General features: G+C 45.3%; 1 long non-coding RNA gene across 2 annotated transcripts; it reads right to left on the reverse strand.

The window, feature by feature from the left end:
* Positions 1-7926: 7926 nt before the first annotated feature.
* LOC147892279 (uncharacterized) lies at positions 7927-9659 on the reverse strand. 2 transcript variants are annotated; one of them, XR_015542509.1, is made up of 4 exons: positions 9334-9659; positions 8847-9058; positions 8502-8598; positions 7927-8335 (listed from the first exon to the last, which is right to left on the reverse strand). It is a non-coding gene; the product is annotated as an uncharacterized LOC147892279 (long non-coding RNA). The 2 variants fall into 2 exon arrangements; XR_015542508.1 differs by lacking the exon at positions 9334-9659 and having other exon boundaries at positions 8847-9255.
* Between the last annotated feature and the right edge of the window lie 1768 nt (positions 9660-11427).

Below are 11427 nucleotides of genomic sequence, written 5' to 3' on the forward strand. Positions count from 1 at the left end.
GAGATGAGAGACTCTAAAGCTCAAGCTGCAGGGAGACCAAAGCTGCACTGTTGGGTGAGCTATGATTCTTCCTGGAGCTACGATATTGTGAAGAGGAAGTATTGCATGGAGATTTAGCTATTCCTGTGTATTGCTGACTGCTAGAGATATTCTAGACAAGGGGAATGGGAAAATCAAGAGCTATGTGGGGGTTTGATGGGACTGCCTTCATACTACTAGCTACTACTGAATGTATCAAAGATGTTGCTGATCTGCAGCCTAAAGCTGCAGGCAAGAGATGAAAATTGCAGGCACATGAAGCCCTTAGATATCCTACAAACCCTGCTCACTCCTATCTGCTAGCCAACCAATTACCTTGTAATAGGCTGGCTACTATTGCAAAACACACCAACTTCCCCTTATTGTACTCGGCCTAGATAAGACTGCTCCCCTCCACTCCAGCCCTACCCACACCGCTAACTTGAAGCCTAAAACTACGAGGACAAGTATTGTCAATGCAATGGCTTGACAGTTGGCCCTAAGCTACCTATCAATTCTAGCATGCATGGCCTAGCATTTGACCCAGTGGCCTAGCTGTCAATAGCTTGCCACACCATCTATAGGAGATAGGTATGACATACATGTGAGAAGAGTAGTGGAAATGAACGAAAGAGAGAGAGAGAGAGAGAAAGAAAGAAATAAATTTTATTAAAGTCTTCGGGAGACCGTGAAGGTCTACTATTGCAAAACACACCAACTTCCCCTTATTGAACTCGGCCTAGATAAGACTGCTCCCCTCCACTCCAGCCCTACCCACACTGCTAACTTGAAGCCTAAAACTACGAGGAAGAGATGGGAATTAAAGGCACATGAGGCCCCTTTAGATATCCTACAAACCTCTTTCCTCTCTGCTAGCCAACCAGTTTCCCTCTAATGTTGCTGGTTGCTGCTGTGAAATGGGACAAATTCCCCTTGTTGTACCTGGCCTAGATAAGGCTGCTCCCCTCCACTCCACCTCTGCCCACATTGCCACGATAGTTCTTGTCAGCTTTGCCCACCGTTGACTTGATGTGCTATTGCAACTTCCCATTTTGGTTGTTGCTTAACATGGTTGCCTATTGCCTGCCTCTCATTGTTGTCTCTTCTTAAGGAATGCTTTGGCCAAGTATTGTCAATGCAATGGCTTGACAGTTGGCCCTAAGCTACCTATCAATTCTAGCATGCATGGCCTAGCATTTGACCCAGTGGCCTAGCTGTCAATAGCTTGCCACACCATCTATAGGAGATAGGTATGACATACATGTGAGAAGAGTAGTGGAAATGAACGAAGAGAGAGAGAGAAAGAAAGAAAGAAAGAAATTTTATTAAAGTCTTCGGGAGACCGTGAAAGGTCTATGAGACTAAAGATAACTAGTACAATGAGCATAACGGTGGTGGTCTCAAAACGGTCTGGCCAACCATTTCTTCAAAAAAGTTATGAAGGACGGTGTGTCTAGTCCTGGTGCAAAAAATGTGTATCTATCTCCAGATGATACAAAAAAATGGCACAAAAAAAATGGAGCAGAAGGGGGGAGATACAAATATATATATATGCCTGCGGTGATCGTCAGAGGCCAATCATAGAGGGCCCGTCAAATGGGAGGTCAAAAAAACCCTGCGATGGATGATTGGCCTCTGACGTCACGTTGCCTAGTCGATCTCGGTTGTCGGGGGCAGCGGGAGGCCCTATGTTGAAGAACGAGAGCGACAGTGACCCCGGTAGGGCGTGCTGAGGGCATAGAAGGGATGTCATGGACCTGGATGTGTGAGTCTGTCCGCTGGCGTAGCTGTCGTGGCTCTGGCTCTCGCTCACGTCCGTGTCGTCGGCTAGACTGAGGAGAGGTATCCTGTGACTGGAAGAAATCAGAGAGAGAGAGAGAACCTCTCTCACACACACCAAGCTGAGAAGGAGAGAAAGGCACGGGAGAACTGCAACTGGTCTCTGGAGAAAACCCTGCTACAACTGGGGGAAAACATCAAAACCAACAGGCTGCTCGGGAGCCCAAAACAAACAGCTCAACAACCAAGTGGAGGGAGCACAAGGGAGTGGATGAACTGCTCCAATGCCCTGCTCCTCAAGTGCTCACTGGGCTGGCTCTGAACCTGTGCCAGGCCCTGCAATGAAATATACTGCTCCACATGATGGAAAAAGATGGGGGGGGGAGGCACATATAGTCCCTAGCCCCCCCCAGTCGGTCACCCTGCTAGGGCACTAACCAGCTGAGCATAAGGGGCCGACCCCACTGCTGTATGTAGGCTGACCAGGTCTAATGGGCCGACCCACCTCTAGGGCTACCCCCAACCCTATAAGAGGGGATGGTAGCAGACCTACTGCTCCCTAAAACAGGTCCGACCAAGCTACCTCTGCCCCCATATAAGGGGCTCACCCCTACATGCATATGAAGGTTGGGCAACATCCCTCTAGGGCTGACCTGCCCCTCTTCTACATAGATGCTACCATGCAGCTCTACAAGGGGGATGCCCCCCCCATCTAGTGGCTGACCAGGCCTGGTGATAGGGCTGTCCCAAAACCCTATACGAGGGGCTATTGCGGCCTAGTCTCCTGCCCCAAAGGAACCTACTAGCACAAGTAGATCTACCCTCACGGGGGCGGGCACACCCACGACAAAAGCCCTCTCTCTACCTACGCTAGCCTCAATCATTGGGCGGGCATACCCACAAGCAAGGCCCTCTCTCTCTACGGTGACATCAGGAGATGTTGACCTCTAACACCCCCTCTCAGCTCCTGGATGGAATAGAAATGCCAAGGAGCTGGGTGTGCTGCTCGAATAACCGGAGGAATCCATTGTGTGATGGTCCACCACTGAAGACTGCCACAAGTTCTGTTGAGGAAGCCCTCTCGTGGCATGACCTGCCTTAGCACGATCACTGGAAACCTAGAACAGTTGCTCTCAGGTCACAGGTGTTAGGTGCATGCCTCTGATCTCGTAATGGTACAGTGGGTCAACTGGTACAACAATCCAACTGCTGGTACTGGTACATGACTCCAACAGAGGATCCTGTCACAATAATCCAACTGATACTCTGCCTCCAGTGCAAGGTCTGCTTCCCTACATGGGCAATTGTATCATAGAGCTAGATAGCCCCCTCTCAAGTCCAAACTGGTACACTGTCGCTAGATTAATGAGATTCAGTGCCCCAATGGCAACAAGCATATAACAACTCACAAGGATCAATAAACTATGTCTGGGTTCCCGAACTGGCAATCTATTGACCCATACGGATCACAGCTGCATCAGACAATAGTTGCAGCAGAACACTAGGAGACCCCCTCTAGATCTGCCAGCTCATAACGTCCAAACAAAATAGAAATTGGTAACATACTGCCACCTGAGTCAGTGGGAACAAGTCCTTGGATTTCAAGCTCCTGCCTAAAAGCCTTCCTTGATAAATGACTCCCTACCTATTGCACCTAATCGTCAAGTCCTGCTACCATAAGCAAGCAAGAAATTTAGCTTGATCTGCATATCTTTTGACTTTAGTGTAAGGATTGCATGACCTTTATAATGCATAATAGAAGTTGGCCTGGAGTCGTTTCATCCTGCTCATCATCATCCACCCATTCAATGTTGGGCAAGCTTGCTTGCTTTGATCTTTGTCAATATTTCACTATATGTGTCCTCTTTGTACCAATCTACTGGGAGTCCCACTATTCTAATCTTCAGCGCATTATCACTTCTAGCTTCGTGTTCTTTGATCTCTGCTTGAATATCAGACTTACTTGCTTCGGTGTCCACTTGCACAATCACTTCCTTCTCAAGAGTTTGTACTTCAATGTAAATAACATCTTTGACTGTAGAGACTAGCTGCGGGGTAGTGGGGGAATCCTTACAAGATTTTACAGCCTCATCAATTACTGCTTGCTTACCAGGCCCTTCCAGAATGTGAAGTCGAGCCTTTACTTCTACTAGTTCCAATCGTAGCTCTCTCACTGCTTGTTACTGCTGATAAAAAATCTGATCCTATTGCCCAAGGATGGGTCGTTTTGAGCCTTCTTCTTGGTAATTCCATGCATAAGGAGAGGGTGTCAAGGCTGCGATTGTAGAGCACCGAGTTCTGATGGAGGTTGAAGGTGTTGAGGGGGACTTGGAGGAGAGGGTAGGCCAGTCCATAATTGGCTTTCTGTTGAGCCCCCTAGTTGAACCTCACCCCCTGGTTTTGTTGGGGGTTTATCCCAACTCGAGGTCAGGATTAGTGTGTTTGCTGTTGCTGACGAGTGACGGGCTGTACGAACGGAGAAGTACGGACGGGGCTGTATGGACAGGGGGGGGTAGAGAGAGAGAGAGAGAGGTGGAAAGGCTAAGCGGGTGAGGGGGGGCTGAGGCCGAGAGGCTAGGCGGAGGGGAGGTGGAGCGGGCGAGGGGTGGCTGAGGCAAAGACGCTGAGCGAAGGGGCTAGCGAAGGGGCTAGCGAGAGAGGCTGAACGGAGGGGCTAGCAGAGAGGCTGAGCGAAGACTAGCCTGAGCAGCCACCTGAGTCAGCGGGATCAACTCCTCAAGGTTTCAAGCTCCTGCCTAAAAGCCTGCCTTGATAAATGACTCCCTACTTGTTGCACCTAATCGGCAAGTCCTGGTACCATAAGCAAGCAAGAAATCCAGCTTGATCCGCATATCTTTTGACTTCAGTGTAAGGATTGCATGACCTTTATAGTGCATAATAGAAGTGGGCCTGGGGTCGTCATCATCCTGCTCATCATCATCCATCAATGTTGGGCAAGCTTGCTTTGATCTTTGTCAATATTTCACTATATGTGTCCTCTTTGTACCAATCTTTTGGGAGTCCCACTATTCTAATCTTCAGCACATTATCAGTTCTAGCTTCGTGTTCTTTGATCTCTGGTTGAATATCACACTTACTTGCTTTGATGTCCACTTCCACAATCACTTCCTTCTCAGAAGTTTGTACTTCAATGTAAATAAGATCTTTGACTGTAGAGACTAGTTGCGGGGTAGGGGGGGAATCCTCACAAGATTTTATAGCCTCATCAATTATTGCTTGCTTACCAAGCCCTTCTAGAATGTAAAGTCGAGCCTTTACTTCTGCCAGTTCCAATCGTAGCTCTCTCACTGCCTGCTATTGCTGATAAAAAATCTGATCCTGTTGCCCAAGGATGGGTCGTTTTGAGCCTTCTAGTTGGTAATTATGTGCATAGGGAGAGGGTATTATGGCTGCAACAGTAGAACACCGAGTCCTGATGGAGGTTGAAGGAGTTGAGGGGGACTTGGAGGAGAGGGTAGGCCAGTCCATAATTAGCTTTCTGTTGAACCCTTTAGCCAAACCTAACCCCCTGGTTGGGTTGGGGGTTTATCCCAACTTGTGGCTAGGATTAAAGTGTTTGCTGCTGCTGACAGGTGACAGGTTGTACGAATGGAGAAGTACGGACGGGGTTGTATGGATGGATCCCAACTCGAGGTTAGGATTAGTGTGTTTGTTGCTATTGACGAGCGACAAGCTGTATGAACGGGGCTGTATGGACAGGGGGGGGAGAGAGAGAGAGAAAGAGAGAGAGGTGGAAAAGCTGTGCGGGTGAGGAGGGGCTGAGGCGGAGAGGCTGAGCGGAGGGGAGGCGGAGCAGGTGAGGGGGGGCTGAGGCAAAGAGGCTGAGCGGAGGGGCTAGTGGGAGAGGCTGAGCAGAGGGGCTAGCGGAGAGGCTGAGCAGAGACTAGCCTGAGTGCAAAGAGAGAGAGAGAGAGAGAGAGAGAGAGAGAGAGAGAGAAAGAGCACCTCACACACACACCAAATTGAGAAGGAGAGAAAGGCGTAGGAGAACTGCAAGCGATCTCTGGTGAAAACCCCACTACAACTGGGGGAAAACCTCAAAACCAACGGGCTGATTGAGAGCCTGGAACAAACAGTTCAACAACCAAGTGGAAGGGAGCACACGGGAGTGGATGAACTGCTCCACTGCCCTGCTCCTCAAGTGCTCACTGGGCTGGCTCTACACATCTACCAGGCCCTGCAATGAGGTATGTTGCTCCCCATGTTGGAAAATGAGGGGAGGAGGGAGGCACATATATAGCCCCTAGCCCCCCCCAGTTGGTCAGCCTGTTAGGGCACCGACCAACTGCACATAAGGGACTGACCCCACTGCTGCTCCCTAAACTAGGGCCGATTAAGCTGCCTCTACCCCCATATAAGGGGCCCACATCTACCTGAATGTGAAGGCTGGGCAACAAGCCTCTAGAGCCGACCTGCCCCTGCTTTACATAAAGGCTACTATGCAGCTCTATAAGGGGGCTGTCCCCCCCACCTAATGGCCGACCAAGCCTGGTGATAGGGCCATCCCAACACCCTATACGAGTCTGTTGCCCCAAGAACACCTCTAGCACAAGTCAATCTACCCTCACGGGGGCGGGCACACCCACAACAAGAGCCCTCTCTCTATCTACCCTAGCCTCACTCAGTGGGCGGGCACACCCACAAGTAAGGCCCTCTCTCTCTATGGTGACAGCAGGAAGTGTTGACCTCTAACAATACTGTATCTATTACAAAGAGTCTCTTTAGTGATAGATGTGACTATGGGATGCAAGCTGCCTTGAGGGTCTAGCCCAAGGAATGTAATCACGGAATGAAGTGACACATCATGCCACATAGTTTTTAGAGAAATCCAACCAAACTATGATAGTTGTTTCTATATGCCTGAGCTAACCTCAAATGAACATCTATCTATGACATTTTATGCTACCAAAATATGACCAGCAAGCCATTATGGTTCCTCATCCCACATGGCTATCTAGTTGAGCCTTACTATCCTCAAACCAATGCTCCAAATGCCATTACTTTTAAGACACACACGATACCATAGCATGACATTTCAGGTACAAAATATGGTTCCTCCCCTTTTCTTATAAAAGAATGCTATGGATGTGGAGGATTGATTCAACACTGGTGCCTAATGGTGTGTTTAAAGATTTCATGTGCACACCTTTGTTGGTTGCCAAATCCTTGTATAAGTTTCTCCAATAACGTAGTGAACCTTAAGCATATACTCTTTTGAGCTTATTATGTTGATACAAACTCTCTTCCAAGTGTGTAATATCAACAAGAATAGACCAGTATCATGTAAGGTGAAAAAATTTAACTCTATATTCAATTGCACATGCTAGAGTTGCATTAGTATATGACTATTCTTGCAATCTTAATGAGATGCCTCATAAGTATCCTCAAAAAATTATTATAGATAGACATTATGGAATCACATCCATTGCACACATGAATATTATCAAACCCTTGCTGAAGTGGCCATTTAACAAACATCTTTTGTCATGCATGACAACAACGCACATACATGTGACATTAGCAAGGCACTTGATGTACCATGCTCAAAGACACCATCAAATGCATGCTGCCCATACTATGCCCGCATACCAGCCTACTAGTAGGGGGTTGGCCAGATATAGCCACCTTTAGGACAGGGCGCCTGCCCTTGATAAAGGGTAGGCTCAAGCTTCCCTCCTCTATTGCAGCTGCTATCTTCAGCAATCATTCCACCATATCTAGGATGGATCTTGCCTACTTTTCAAGCCATTTTGTGCTATTGTTCAGTGACTATTTCTTGGTCTAATCATTTAATGATTTCAATCATTTTTACAGATGTATTTTCTCCTGGCAAAGGCTATGCCACTGTCCAAAGCTAAATGTCTCCAAAGATGTGCAAGTGTCAACATAAATAGATCCTCAAAGCTGAACCAAAGCTGAAGAAAAACTTAGCCTGAACGATGGTGTAGTGAAGCCTAGCGTGGAGCACAAACTGCACGACTGCTCAAAGAGGATGCAAGCAAGGCAATCTACCCGAATAGGCCTGACTAAGATGAGAGAACGAAATAGCCCAAAGATGCACAACAAGTTTGTAAATCTTACACAAAAATGAGTAGCATGATACGGAAACAAAGGATGAGGAGAAGCCAAAAGAAATCCTTCCACAACCAAAACTACAAGAGCCTCGTCATCTCAACCCTGCCCTATACAACTCACTAGCAGGGACAACCCTCCCCAAAAAACAAACCTTAGTGTTTGCAACTACTATCCATTCCCTTCACCTTTTTGAGGCTCCATTAACCAATCTGGCATCTTGCCAAGTAGGAAATTATTAAACACTTTGTCTGGGAAGTTTTAGAGCACCTGGAGGCCATTAAAGCACCAGATTTCATAGTGTCTTCAAAAATTTGCGGTGCACAATTCCTCTGCAGCCAACATCGACGTAGGAAGACTTTGATTAACGAGGGCACTACGTGCCAGCTCCTTGCGTTTCACTGGCTACCAGAAATTTGGTTGGGAAGCCAAATGCAGTCCATCCCTGCAAACATTCAACACCTTAGAACCTCTCTACGACATGCCTACGTGATCCTTCAACTGTCTTACATCGGTGGACACGGCCAATACCAGGACTCAGATTGTTTGAACAAAGGCCGTACAAAATATAAATGGCTCTTAAAGCATTAGCTTAGGGAGGTAAATCCAACCTTCAGAAAAAGCTTCTTGTCTTCCCCTTTAGCACCGACATGGAGGAGGGACTTGGCTGCATCAACAACATTTGCTGCCAGAGCGATTGGCCGTATCCTGAGATACTCCCATTATTGGGAGAACAAGAGGATGCAAGAACGTCATAGTGCAGCCTGCGTGATTCCTTCTTCCATAAAGGAGTTGACTGGAGGAATATAACAGGAGCAAGAGAACAACCATATGTAGAGGTGTGGTGGCCTCCTCATAATAGATCTTTTCTTTAAAGATGGATGGAGAAGGAAGGATCCTGGAAAGCGGAACAATTTTGCATAGCTAAGATAGAGGGATTTGGGTTGTAACAATACCTGCGCTTCTGTGCAAGCCAATTCCCCTGTTTATCATCTACCATTTGCAATTTTCTTGGCAGCTGGGATCGACATTAATGGCTTTCTGCAACCTTGAGATTGTTATACTCCTCTCGGGTGCCCATTTCATGACAACAAAGCTGGGACTGGCGACGATGTGGTGTCTTGGGAGGGGGAAGCTTCAAAGGAAACCGAAGCTTCCATTTGTTACTCTGCAAGGCAAGGCGAATAAGCACTAAAACCTGAAGTACGTGCAAGGCTCACCACATTCTTTTGCATACTTTTAGAGGAATGGAAGGCGGGAACAAAGGGCAAGTTCCACAAATGTCTTTCCATCAAATATCACTCTTAAATTCACACAAGGATTTTTCCTTTCATTGCTAATAACCAGGAACATTAAAAGCAAGACTTTCTTGAACACAGAAGGTTCTACAATTCGAGTCGTTATCAAGGATGACATTAGTGAAACTCAAAATGCTTATATTACCTCTACCTCCTTCACGACAATGCTAATAGCAAGGGGACACGAGGGTCAGAAGCATTTCCCTTTTTTCTTTTTATAGTATGAAATGAACTGCAACATTCACGTGGAAAAAGGAAGGCTAAGCTTAAAACAATGTGCACAAAAAAAAGAGTAAAGGCATACGTTGCACAACGAGCGCAAAACAAAAAGGAACCTACCTAAAATAACCACTTAGAGTTTAATGCAAACAGTTGTATGAACATACACCCTCACACATGACACAAATATACAACAAATATACAAACTTCTTCGGACTTCGTTTACTTGAGAGATTCGATATTGAAGGGCAAGTTAATGCTATTGGAAAAGGCTACCTAAATAGTACTCCGCATTATTGAGATCAAATATACTTGTGAAGACAAGCTTTACCCAAAATACTAGATGAGCATAATGCACACCTAAACCGAATGAATTATGAGAAGATCAGCTAGCTCCAAGATCTAAGCTCCAAACAAAAAGAACTAAAATCCCTGAAATTTGTGTGGGGGTACTAGATGTCAGAAAAGCATCCGAAGATAGAAACTCAACACAGAGCTTGAATTATCCTTAAGGATAAGGATAATGCCATAACCTTACTTGAAAGGCAAGATCCCAACTGTCATAAACGTATCGGTAACAAAGGCTTCTAGAATAGTGATATATGGGGTGTGTTCAAAACGTGAATTTACTTAAAAAATGGCATAGAATTTCATAAGAAGAGTGGCTGACAAGGAAATTCACTGAAGCTTGAAGAGACTCGAATGACTGCAAATGTATAGGAATGTTGCATAGCGCTATTGCAACAACTTTTAGGCATGAATTTTTGACACGCCTTATGCACAATAACATTCTTTCATACACAACCTTGGGTTGACTGAAATTGCAAGGTTTCTCTTTCTTGATTGTGGTAAGCCCATAATCTTCTTGCATTGATGTTGTTGGATAAGATTAGCATCTTCTTACAAATGGGGAGATGTCTCAATGTGCTATGTGAAAGGGCTAGTTTTAGAAGAGTGTCTATTGTGTGGTGTAATGCCTGTCAAAGGAAAAGTGTGAATCTCTTGGAAGGATGACTTTATCACTAAGCAAGATTTAAAAAAAAGAGGAGACAAAAAGGAGAAGGCTTCTTTATCTTTTTGCAAGGCTTGTTTTCAATGAAGTTGATGATGCAATGCTTCTTGTTTCCACACGTCGCATAGCTTTCTTGAGCAAGGAAGCCACTCTGTGAGAGAAGAAATGAAAAGTAGGCAAGATTCAATAGATGTAACCTTGGAAAGGTGCATAAGGGAAATTATTAGAAGGCTTTGGATATTCATAAATAGAGACCCAAAAGGGACAAGGGTCACACAAGTGATGCATTTGGAGAAGCACATCTATTGAAGTCAAGCTTGACGTGAAGGAGTCGTGAAGAGGAGTGCTATAGATGTTGAAAGGGATCAAGGAGAGGGCCAAACAAGAAACACAGGATAAGCGCAATCATGTGGGAAGATGTACAAATTCAAGGTAGATGAACATGCAGAGCAAGGAGAGGTGCTAGAGTTGAAGCATTGGGTCTAATTTACATATGCATATAGCATAATATATTTATTGATATAATAAGATTGTGTGAAAATAAAAATGATTATTTGAGACCCGTTTTGCATTATCACTTGAAAAAATAAAATAAATCAATGTTTAACTGCAAACTTCATCAAGTTTGGGCAACTTTGTTAAGGCGTTCAAGTTTAAAGTTTCATCCTTAACACTACTAGCGTTGCACGTTATCAACAACATGAGTTCAATGTCTTTGATGGCAATATAGAAATTAAGGTTTACTAGGTCACTCCTTCATTTAAAGAACATTCCAAAAGGTTGACTGAAGTAGGTGTTTCGAAAGCAAAAAGTTCAAAACTTTGACTTCTAGGATTTTGGGAATAAATGCACCATACCACATGTTTTAAAATTGGTACATAAAATTATCGCTATTATAAATATATTTTCTGTGAGTTTGAAAAATAAAAATACCCCACATTTTAAACTCTCATGATACATTTACATTTCCCAAGGTGACCTCACCAAGGCTATAATCTCCCATTAAGT

This window comes from Dipteris shenzhenensis, chromosome 17, assembly GCF_047967505.1.
Source record: "Dipteris shenzhenensis isolate YYH24624 ecotype China chromosome 17, Dip_SZ_1.0, whole genome shotgun sequence".
Taxonomy (NCBI): Eukaryota; Viridiplantae; Streptophyta; class Polypodiopsida; order Gleicheniales; family Dipteridaceae; genus Dipteris; species Dipteris shenzhenensis.